Genomic DNA, 11,824 nt, shown 5'->3' with positions numbered 1-11,824 from the left:
GCCCTGATTTGGGCTACAGGTGGATTGAGAGAATATAAAAATGTAATAGTTGACAGGATTATGGAAGTCGGAATGTTTAAACAAGGTTTATATAAACGAGTTGTGTCTTTTTTACCTTTTTTTTTTTTTTTTTTGAGAATGAATAATATGTCTGGCTGGGGAATACTTCCCCTGTCTAGTATTGTAAAGCAAAAACCTATCGATGAAGTCTTTTTTATTTTTTTAAGATTTATTTATTTATTTATTTGAGAGCGAGAATGAGAGAGAGAGAGAGAGAGAGGGAGCATGAGGTGGGGAGGGGCGGAGGGAGAAGCAGACTCCCTGCTGAGCAGAGAGCCTGATGGGAGACTTGATCCTGGGACTCCAGGATCATGACCTGAGCTGAAGGTAGTCATTTAACCAACTGAGCCACCCAGGCACACGTGGATGAAGTCTTAATAGAGGCTACAGTTAGGAAACAGAAGAGTTGATGTAAGAGTAAGAGTTGATGGAATTAAGGTAAAAAGGTGGAGGAGAATTGGTATGTTTGAACAGGTTTTATGTGAAAGGGTTTTATGTGAAGTCTCTTTTACCTTATATATTGTAGAAATAGGCATTGTATCTCGCTGGGGAATGCTCTCCCTACCTAGTACTGTAAAATAGAAAGCATGTAAATCTTCCCTTCAGGCAACGTTAATTAGACATATTAAATGGGAACCAATAAGACTGCCTGAGCCCACACAGTGTGAAAGACAAGCTGGAGTGCTGTAGGGACAAATTCTCTGTATGGTAGCCCTAAGTGAAGCATATTGGGGCTTATGAACATCTCCCAACAACACTACTGGGGTTTTAGACTAGCAGAATTTTCATTTGAGGGGCATTTACTACTTTGTTATTGGACATTATTAACTGAAGCTACCTCCATGAAGCAGACATAAAGTGATCTTAAAATCAGAAGTAGCTATAATGCCTAGGATGATGTCCTAGAGAAACACTTTAATGGGGTTGTCAGTACCCTAAAAGTTCCACAATAAAATTTAGATGGTTTGTACAGGATCATGCTGATTGGGCAATTCAAGGAAGAGATACTTACAAGTAGGGAGCCTCTTTTCCCCTTTAAGACTGACTCTGGAAGTGCATGAGGGGCTGTTGGATTCTATTAACATTGACAGTGCCCTATAAACAACTCTCAACTGACTGACAAAGAAGTGGCAGTTCCAAGGTGAATGGACAACGTCCTATATGGAGGGTTACCACTCTGAGGGAAGAAGGTAAAAACAAATCAGCTTGGTGGGCTGAATTGCATGCTGCTTTCCTAGCAGTGATGGAAGAATTGAACAGTTGTAAAATCTCCTAGGTATGGGTTTTTACTGACTCCCAGGCAGTGCTCAATGACCTAGTCATACGGTTAGGCAGGAGGGCAATGGAAACCTGGCCTATTAAAAGATGCCCTTGTGGGGCATACACAGCCCTATGAAGATCACTGGGAATTTGACATTTGGCATTAAAGTAGGACATGGCGATGCCCTCAGAAGAATCTTCTTTCCGGTTCAGAAGGTGTTTGGAATTAACAAGCCCATATCCCCATGTGCTCACTTAAGGTGGCCACCGGGATCCATGAAATGAGTGAACCTGGGGGTAGGGCGGCAACGCAGAGATGGGCTGAGTCTAAACATAGCCCTTTTGCACCCTCTGAGACAAAAAAATCAATAAAAACTGTCCTATCTGCCAAGAGGCAGAGACTGCAGATGGCTATGTGGTAGATCCCCTGGCGGAAAAAGGCCTTGATCATAGCTGGCAAGTGAGACTGATGCTGGTAGCACTGTGAGCTACAGATGGGTCCTGATAGGAATAGACACTGACTGTGCATTGGGCTACACCTACTCAGTGTAGATGCAAATGCTGCGTATTTTGAAAGAACCAGAACAGGAGATATTGCACCAATTTGGACGGCGGACCATAATTTCTGCAGACCAGGGAACGCATTTTATAACCCATAATGGCCAACAATGGACAGAGAGATAGCCTCCTCACAGTAAGAGTCCTAACAGGGAATTGCAATGGGCCATTAAAGGATGGTTGGCTAAATCAGGGAGATAAAAGCATGAAGGGCTGTCTTACATGCCTTCACGAGTGTATGCTCACTTTCAACGTGAACATGAGTGGGACCAAAGGAATGTCCCCACTGGATAGATTTCCCTGTTTTTCTGGTCGATCTGAGGAAGAGAGGGTAAGCAAGGAAGCTGGTGTTCTTTCTTTCCCATATCACTGCAGCTTTTTTCCCCCCTCCCTACTTGGTGCAGTGGAGAAGAGCTGGATGACTCCAGTTTTCACCCTTCTTTTCAGTTTTTCACTGTGTATGCTCCGTGACTGCTTTCCTCTTCATTAGCTTGTTGGGCAATAAAGCTAGTTCAGTAGTTTAGGGGAAGAATATGGATCACAGAGGTAATATTCTTTTCTCTAAATTTAGTATAGCATTTAGGTAACTACCTTCTGAGCTGGAAGGGGGGAATAAGAATTAATAATTGTTGTCTACCGCTACACGTCCTCTGGAATCTGTGTCACATAAAAGCCAGAGCCAGCACATTTAAAATAAGAGAGGGAGATACTATGGGTGTTTTTGCTACTCTAATTTAGTTTCTAAACCAAAAGCAAATAACACTTTTTTAGGACATCTAAGCATTAGTGTACAGTGAAAGTATCATTATGGGAACAGACAAACAAAAAAAATTGTATAAAGAATATAAAATAAACCAACTCAATTAGGTTTCAGAACGGCTTTTAAACTCTATAACAAGCATAGATCAGACCCATAAAAAGTGGGGAACATATAAATAAAATGCATACACAAAATAGGAAGACTTGAGTTCTAAGCAACTTAACCAATATATTTTGCTCCAAAAGGACTGCTGCTTTGTGCACAGTAGGCAAAGGATCTCTTTAAAATATTATGGAGGTATTTTACTTTTTTTAAGAAATTACATGAATGTTGACCTAAGGATTTTTATTCTGGTTTCCCAGATGAATAGCTTCTGAACTCTTCTGAACTCTTGTGCCATATAACTATAAAATCATGGTCTTCAGTGTTCTATAAAGCTAGTTTCAGATTTATATTGATATTCCATATATTAATTGAAACCTCATCATTACTAGGTATAATTTTAGCTATTTAAAAAAATATTTACCAAAAAACATCTAAATACTAGAAAATTAAAATATGGGACCAAGGGTATGATGACTATTCATGATAAAAATTTCTGAAGAAAGTATGATCAATTCCTACTTGTATGAAAAGAGATAATAAATTTATACATCCAAAACCAGGTTTTTTTTAATTAAAAGATTGGAGAATTCTGAGAATCTTCTCAGACAATACAAGTCCCAAAGGCAAAGGCCAGAAAGACTTTTTGAAGATAAATCTCCAGCTAAGAAATCTAAACATTGGTTAATATTTGTAGACAGAGAAGAAGGAAATGCATACCTGATCATTGAAATAGTCCATTCAGATTCCTAACTTTCCATAGCTTCATATCCATTTCAAAAAGAGGAACTAGCCTAAAAGCAGTGTATTAATTGTGACATCACACGTAAATTTGAACACATTAGCACATACACAAACACATATATACATAACACACATAGATATAACCACATCTATCCAGCTCTTTCAGGCTTTATATTTTCTGCTTGATGGTTTTTCAGCTGATCTCTCCTGCATGATTTCTACATGCCATATGTTGAATTGTGTCTCCCCAAAAGGTGTGTGGAAGTCCTCATCCCTGATACCTGTACATGTGTGACTTGACTTGGAGATACGATTTTTGCAGATGTAATTAAGATGCAAATTACGATGAGGTCATATTGGAGTAGGGTGAGCCTTTAATCCAATATGACCAATATCCTCTTAAGAGAGAAGAAGAGACACCCAGGGGGAGTGCCACGTGGAGATTGAAGCAGGTATTACAGTGATGCTACTAGAAGCCAAAGAATGACAAAGGTTCCCAGCTGTCCCCAGAAGCTAGAAAAAAGGCAGTGAACAGATTCTCCATCAGAGCCCTCAGAAAGAACCAACCCTGCTGATCTCTTGATTTCAGACTTAGGTCTTCTAGAACTGTGAGACAATACATATCTGTTGTTTTAAACCACCAATTTTGTGGTACTTGTTACAGCAGCCCTAGAAACAGTGTGTGGCCCGGGACATATGAAAATTCCAGAGAACTCCATGGCTATTGCTGTTAATTCTAATATAATTTAAAGGATAAGGTTTATTATATTATTTGATTCAAAATCTAGTTATTACATTTTTAACATAATATCAAAATGATTAAGGATTTTTCCTTTTTACCTAATGGGAGGGATATATTTAAAACTATTTTTTTCCTCATGATGAGAACATGAAGTAAATGATCCTAATAACTTTTAGAGCCAGTAGGAGCTGTAATGCGTAAATAATTGACCAGAGATTCTTGAGGTCAGTAAAGTATATGAGTCTGACTCCCATGCTTGGCTTTTCCTTAGCTCTGCTCATTTAGGCAAACTTTTATGAGTTTTCAGTCCCTCATCTGACTCCTTATATTTTTGACGAGATCAGTTATATCAGGTTAATAAGATTCTTATGAAAGTATCACAGTATCATGATTTTTCTCCCCATTCTTTTTCAGTAAAGAAAGTTAGGGGAGTAAACACCTTTATTCTTAAGGTGGTGGGAAAAAAATACTGCTTTAACATTTTGACTCATCACAATTTATGTTAACTGATTGGTATAATTCACTCAGGGAAGAAATGATTCTCCTTGCTCAGCAAGATATTGTCCAACAACATAGATTCTTGCTTCCACTGGTGATAGCACTTAAATATTAGTGACCTCCCTGGTGCTTATAGCTAATGTTTCGTAAACCTGTGCCCTTCTAAAGGAATGCCAGTATACTGGAAATCACATTTTGTGCTGTTACTGCTTTACCTCACCTCACAGCTTTTACAGGGACACTAAGGTGGAAAGAGATCACTAAAACTCAATTTCCCTGTCTTTGTAACAATATTTCTAACCTTTGTCACAGAAATGATTTGATTTTTTTAATGCTCGTGTCCACAATGTTAAAACGGTTGAAAGTTTCCAGAACCATAAGTCTAAGCAACCCTTCTTCACATCCTCCATAGCAAATCATATTACTTTAGGGTATCAAGGAACCACAATGGGGAAAAAAAAGAACAAAGATTGTTTTTGCTTTTATAGCCTTTGCTTTCACAATTCAATGGTAAATCAACAGTGAGCATTTGGTTTGCCCGAGGCAAACATGAAATCAGCTTGTCTGTTTAGAGCTTATATTGTCTTTTGTTCTTATCTGATAACGCTTCAAAATAAACTCTCCCTTCTTGAAGACCTTTAGCATCGGTGGTAGTCCCCACTGAATTTACTCATTTCATCAAAATGATATGAAATTCAGCTGTCCAATTTTGTATTCGTGAGGAATATTGGTAATATAGTTCAAAATTAAGCCGCAGAGAAGAATTCATTTCAACATAGAAATAATTTCCCCTATAGTTAATTCTTTTTATTCAGACACAGAGACTTGCCTCCACGAGGCCATTTCTTTCCCTACGAAGAAGAAAAGTTTGGGGAAAAAACCATCTGACTCAACAGATATATTTAAGCACACAAGCGAGAAAACTCTTTTTTAGGGTGATTTTCTTGCCAACAAACTCTGAGTGTCCTCCTGGTCATACCTATGTTCAATGCCAGATTTGAGCCTTACCAGTGACAAAGGAAACTGTCAAGAAGGTGGAAGGCATCAGTAGTGATTTGAAAACACAATAAGACAGGGGAAGCAAGGGAAAAAGAACAGGGCATGGAGAAATTCAAATTGATAGGCCTGATTTAGCAGATAGCTGCATCATGAAGCACTACTTTGATTTGATTTGTTAAAGAGATGTGTGACTTAGCCTAAAGCTATTTCCTTTTCTGCTTCTTTCATTTTTCATATACATAAGAGATTTCTGAAGATTATTCATTTCTTAAGACAATGAATCTAATGTGGGCAAAAAAGGATTTGTAAGGGATAAAAACATACACATGAAATTCAGAGTATTCTCAAAACAGTTAATGAAGTGGCTTTGTTACCTTTAAATTAGGACAAATAAATTTAAATGGTTGAAAAACAAAATATTGTTTTGAGGACTAAAGGGAGTTAGGGTCCCACCCTCCATTTTAAAGAGAGCATGCATAACTGGTCATTTACCTCAAGGCTTGTTTCAGTACCAAGGGTCTCTCTCACTCCTTCCGTAAAAAGGTGATTCAATGCCCCTTCTTCCTGAATATCCCAGAGCTGTGTCACTATTTTGACCAACAATATGAGTCATGCTGTGAGGAGCCCAAGCAGCTCCACGGAAAGGCTCTTGTGCCACAAAACTGTTATCAGGGCTCTAGATGAGTGTCCAGCTAGTCACCAGCACCAACCTTTTAACCATATTTACTGAGCCATCTTTGGAAGTGGGTCTTCCAGCCCCAGTCCAGACATTCTAGCTGATGCCATATAGAACAGAGACAAAATTCCCCATAAATCTCTGATCAAATTGCAGATATGTGAGCAAAAGGAATGGTTCTTCTCATGACAAACCAATAATTTGGGGGGTAGGTTGTTACACAACAATAAAAAAAAAAAAAGCCAGCTTGTTAGGAGGTAGGCTAACTGGCTCTACTACTTCGTTACAGCACCTCTCTTACCTGTATTAAAAAAAAAAAAAGACTAGGGAAAATGTAAAATAGAGTTTATTTATATACAACTCTCAGAGTTGTAAATAACTGACCCTAATTCTCTGGATGTCAGGTAAAGGTGGGGGAAAAGGTAGGAGAATAGACTTCCTTCCCTTTTCTGTTTTACTTCTTAACTCCTCTCCAGGTATTTACTGGGATTAGTTCTTAAATATATTACTTGCATGTAAATTAATTGTCGTGAGAGAACCCTAACAAAGGCAGCCTCAGCTAGTGATGCAGGTCACACTGGTTGCATAGATATGTCTTAGTTATCAGTCTTTTGCTTGTAAAATAATGGATGTAGTGTCTTCTGTGATCTGATGTCCCACTCTTTGGTGTCATCATATGTAACTAGTTTATTAAACAATGCAAATTCACTGGATGAGTAAGTTTGGACTTGTTTCCTTTTTTATTTCTTCCTTTAAAAAATATATATTCCCAAATGAATAATATAGAATCTCTAGTCTCTAATGATTAGTGAAGTCCTTAGTGTTAAGATTATATGACTCCTTCTGTACACTTTCTGTTATCGATTTCCTTATAGTCTTGTATTTAGACTTCCAATTAAAATTCAATTCAAGTCTTATATCTTTCCTAAATGGTTGTTTCAGTTCCAAGAATTTGGAGTGGATCGGAGGCAGGATTTATTCTTTCATTCTTTTCTTTTCTCTACAATGGAGATGAGTACGTTGGAGCTATGTGTTTTCTGATATTCTGTTCTCTTCCCTTCTGGGTCTGCCTCCTCTGATGTTGTGGGGTAGGAAGGAAAAAAAAAAAAGCCATGACAAGAATCTTCTTAAAAACTAAGCACATATCAGTGGGAGAACAACCCAGATAGAGGTCTTGTTTTGTATTTTATCTCTGAAATGGTATTCTGAAGAGATAGGGATCAATGGAAAGAAACCTCCTTTTCCACTTATATTCTTAGAAAACTTCTTTTTTTTTTTTTCTGAAGACTCCAAAAGCTGTGGGAATTTGGGTGAGCATTTTTCTCATTCTTCTTTTCCTGGAAACACCATTCTACGAGTCCTTATTCATTGTGTGTTTGCAAACTTCTCTAGTAAGCCTTCTGCTTTCAGAAATATTCAAAGATGTGGGCACAAATTTCTATATCTACATATGCTGCCAAACTCTAGTAAATAATGGCAAAATTATAGTGAGTTTTTCCTCCTCACATCCTATTTACAATATTGTAAGACCATAATTTCATATCTTAGAAAATGCACAAATAAAAAATGAGAAATGTACTGCTTGTATGCTAAGTCAATTTTACTCTGTCCTTTCACAATTCTTCAAAATTTTGGCAGGTCTACTTTCTTGAAACAAAACAAAACAAAATAATAAGAGTGTTACTGAGATACCCCTAACATCTACTGCTTCATTGGTCCAATGGCAGCAATATCTTTCATGCCATTCCTAGATTTCCCCTTATCTGCATCCACAACCAGCAGTTTTGTTGTTCTCGGTTACTTGCATGGTAGGATTTGAGCCCCCAAATGACCCTTTCCATGTCAGACCATAACTGGTATAAATGCTCATTTACTTTTGTCACTAGTCATGGAAACACCAATCCCATGAGTTTCAGACATTGTTTTCTCTTTTTTATATAGTAGAATGATCAGTTCCTCCTGCTGGTGTAGTGACTTTTGCCATTTGGTCTTCTGGGATAAGGATTTCAAAGTGATTGGGCAGTAGCCACAGTTTTAGCTTACTGTGTCCCCTGGGAGAAAAGTGCCTTTAGGGACTAGGGCATTTAGTCAAGCAGAATCTGTGTTTATGGGAAGAAGGAAGCAGAAATTCCACATGTGACTCACTGATAATGATGGTAAAATGTTCCTTCTACTTCCAATCCTTAGATCTCAAACCCATATATTCCACCTAATAGGATAAATCAGCATTTCCTGGCTATTGGACCCTTGTATATTTTTCATCTTGAAGAATACTACTGCGACTATAAGGATGTCATATTCAGGGCATTAGCTATGTCTTTAAGAGTACACTCCAATATTCCATCAGGGTAGCTCTTTTCCTGATGATATAGGATATGATATTAAGACCCACTTTCTACACCGTGAGATGGATTTAGAGCAGTACTTCACTTAACATCTAGAATTTGAAATTCCCACTCCAACTAAGGGTCCATAGTATCAATGACAACTGAAAGTATATTCAACAATCCTTGAAATATTCGAGTATTTCCTCTTTCTTCACTATACAGTTACTCTGGTGAATGACCATAGGTCTCTTTGAGATGTATAGAAATACTCACTAGTATGTATACATGTTGTAGCATTAAATACTTATTTCTCAAAGAGCCTTGGCCTCCCCTTCAGTCAACGGAGCTTCTGTTTGAGGAATGTTGCAGGTTTGGAAATTAGATTCAGGATTATAAATTGCATTATAACAGTTGCCGTCAACCTTCTGGTCCCCTACTCTTTTTTTTTTTCTGTTGTTTTATTTATTTAAGTAATTTCTACACCCCACATAGGGCTCGAACTCAAAACCCCCCAAGATCAAGAGTCACATGCTCTTCTGCCTGAGCCAGCCAGGCACCCTCTATAAATTTATAAATAAATTTTTTTCATTACAAAAGTTAAGAAATCACTGGCTGCTCTTGGACCTTTACCTTAAGAACACCATAGTCTGGTAGTCATCCACAGATTCCTGGAAGTCACAAATGTCATTTCAGACTTTCTACCATTACCACAATTATGGTTCCTTGTCTCTGATGTTTAAGTGCTAAAACTTGACCTTTGTTCTTTTGGAATTCTGTCCTTCACATGTTATCCAGTTGAATAGCAGCCTTCCTACCATTAATCCCTAGCGTGCAAAGAATAGCCACCACTGGCTTCCCAACAATACTGGTGCCTCCTTATTGCTTTAGGGACATGATTATCCTTAGAGATAATCCTTGGAGATCAGAGGCAGCTGCTGGGTTCTCTAATTTTATATAATCGATTTACTCTAGTTTGCTATGCTCTCAGCCTTTTGACCACAAGGCAGTTCTACCTCATTACCACTAATTACCTAGATTTGTTTTTTTTTTTTTTTATTCTTAAAGAACTCATCCCATCAACATATTAAGGCTAGCTCCAGGTATCCTTGACAGATATATCTGTCAATTATGAAATCATAGGAGCCCAATTATTAGTAAACTTGACTTTATTTAGCCTTATGTTCGGCCTTCATTGATCTAGCATCATCCCGATCATGATCTCTGGGTTCTGGTTGGTTTCTAATAGCTGGGTTCTCCTACTCTTTTGATGAATAATCTTTTACCTCTTACAGTAGAAACTGTAGCAAGTAGAATCCATAGCAAGACTTGGTCAAATGTATTACTCTAGAAGCAATGAGATAAAGGGAAGGAAGGTATTATCTTGACAGACATCTACTTCCTGTGAGACCTTTGCATGGTTGTTAGGCAAGGTGTGAGAGCTCCCCCAAAAGTTATCCTTGAAACAAAGATTTAAGGGCAAGTTGTTTCCTTGAGAGGTGATCTTAAGAAACACTGTTTGTGGGAAAAACAAATGAGAAAGTTTACCTGTTGACCAGTGTTCTTCCAAAGTTCGTGTCCACCTGAAATATGACCTTTGGAAATGGGGCTTTGCATATGTAATTAAATGAGGTAATGCTAGGTTACGGCAGACCCCAAATACAATAACGTGTCTTGTAAGGGAAAGGAAAGGGTGATGTGGATACAGAGACACAGAGAGGAGACAAGGAAGAAGGTTAGGTGATGATGGAAGCAAAGATTCAAGTGATAGAACTGTAAGAAAAAGGAACACCAGGGATTTTTGGCAACCACCAAGAATGAGAAAGAAGCAAAGAAAAATTCTTCCTTACAGCCTTCAGAGAAAGCATGATCCTCCTTAGGCATTTGTTTTGGTTTTCTAGCCTCCAAAACTATAAGAAAATAAATTTCTGTTGTTTTAAGTCACTTTGTTGTTTTTGTTGTTGTTGTTGTTGTTGTTTGGGTTTTTTGTTTTGTTTTGTTTTGTTATACAAGCCTTAGGAAACAATACAGGCAGAGAAAGGAAGGAAGTCAAGAGAGGGTTATGTTATCAAGCTCAGAGCCACTGTAATTTATTCCCACTTGGGAATTCTGAGCATTCATATAGAATACATTCCTCAGTTGTTCCTTTTGAAAATGCAGGAATTGGGGTAATTCTCTACCAATTCCCATTGGTTGAGCTATTTTCCAGGGAGTTCTTCTATTCCCCAACACTTCTGATGCATTAAGCACTCGAGCAGAACAGGCTCTGGTGGTCAGTCCTCAGTCAAGAGGACACAAAGACAGGCAGTTGGAACTAGAGCTTCTGTGCTCGTAAATGACAGTAAGGATCTATGGGAAGTAGATGGAGCACTGACAATGTCGGCTAGAGATAGTCAATTAAGTCCATGTTGTTCATTCACATTCAAATTATATGGACCAGTGTTCGCTTGGGCAGCACATATACTAAAATTGGAATGATACAGAGAAGATTATCATGGCCCCTACACAAGGAGGACACACGAATTCGTGAAGTGTTCCATATATAAAAAAAAAAAATATATGTGGACCATCCACCTGGAGATCTATCTCCAAACTTCCTAGAACTCCTGGGCTCGGTTGGTCTGCACTGAGTAATCCGCTAGAATCAACCCTAGAGATTCTCCTTATGCTGGGCTGAAGGGCAGCCTTGTGTGCTCTTGTTATGATTCCTGTGGAAAACTAGTGCTCCACAATTCAGAAGAGCCTTACCCACTACTGTGCTGATTTTCTTACAGGCCTCAGTGGCCTTTCAATAAAACAGAATCTTGGACCTCCTGGATTACTACCAGACAGTCTTCTCCAAACAGATGGTGGCTGTTTACTTTACACTTCCATGAATTACCATATTGCTAAAGTGTTTCCTCTATGCCAGGGTGATTGTCTCAGTGACGTGTTCCAGAGCAGCCACATGTTGTACCAGAGCCACCCCTTTCTAATTTCCCTTTGGCCCTGGTACTAAACCAGATTACCTGCCCAGACTTCCTGTTTCCTCATGTTCATTTCCATTATGGAGTCCCAATATCTCTCAGTTGGAATAAACTTTTTCATCCTGCCTAATAACA

At 38.4% G+C, this 11,824-nt stretch overlaps 1 non-coding gene across 1 annotated transcript; it reads left to right on the top strand.

Annotated features, from left to right (window-relative positions):
* The first annotated feature begins 11,162 nt into the window (after positions 1-11,162).
* Positions 11,163-11,269, top strand: LOC112827016 (U6 spliceosomal RNA). The gene has a single exon (XR_003209131.1). It is a non-coding gene; the product is annotated as a U6 spliceosomal RNA (small nuclear RNA).
* Positions 11,270-11,824: the final 555 nt, after the last annotated feature.

This window comes from Callorhinus ursinus, unplaced genomic scaffold, assembly GCF_003265705.2.
Source record: "Callorhinus ursinus isolate GAN/ISIS: 27379988/994484 unplaced genomic scaffold, GSC_fseal_2.0 scaffold7, whole genome shotgun sequence".
NCBI lineage: Eukaryota > Metazoa > Chordata > Mammalia > Carnivora > Otariidae > Callorhinus > Callorhinus ursinus.
Note: the sequence above shows the minus strand (reverse complement) of the source record. Positions and strands in the feature narration are given on the sequence as shown.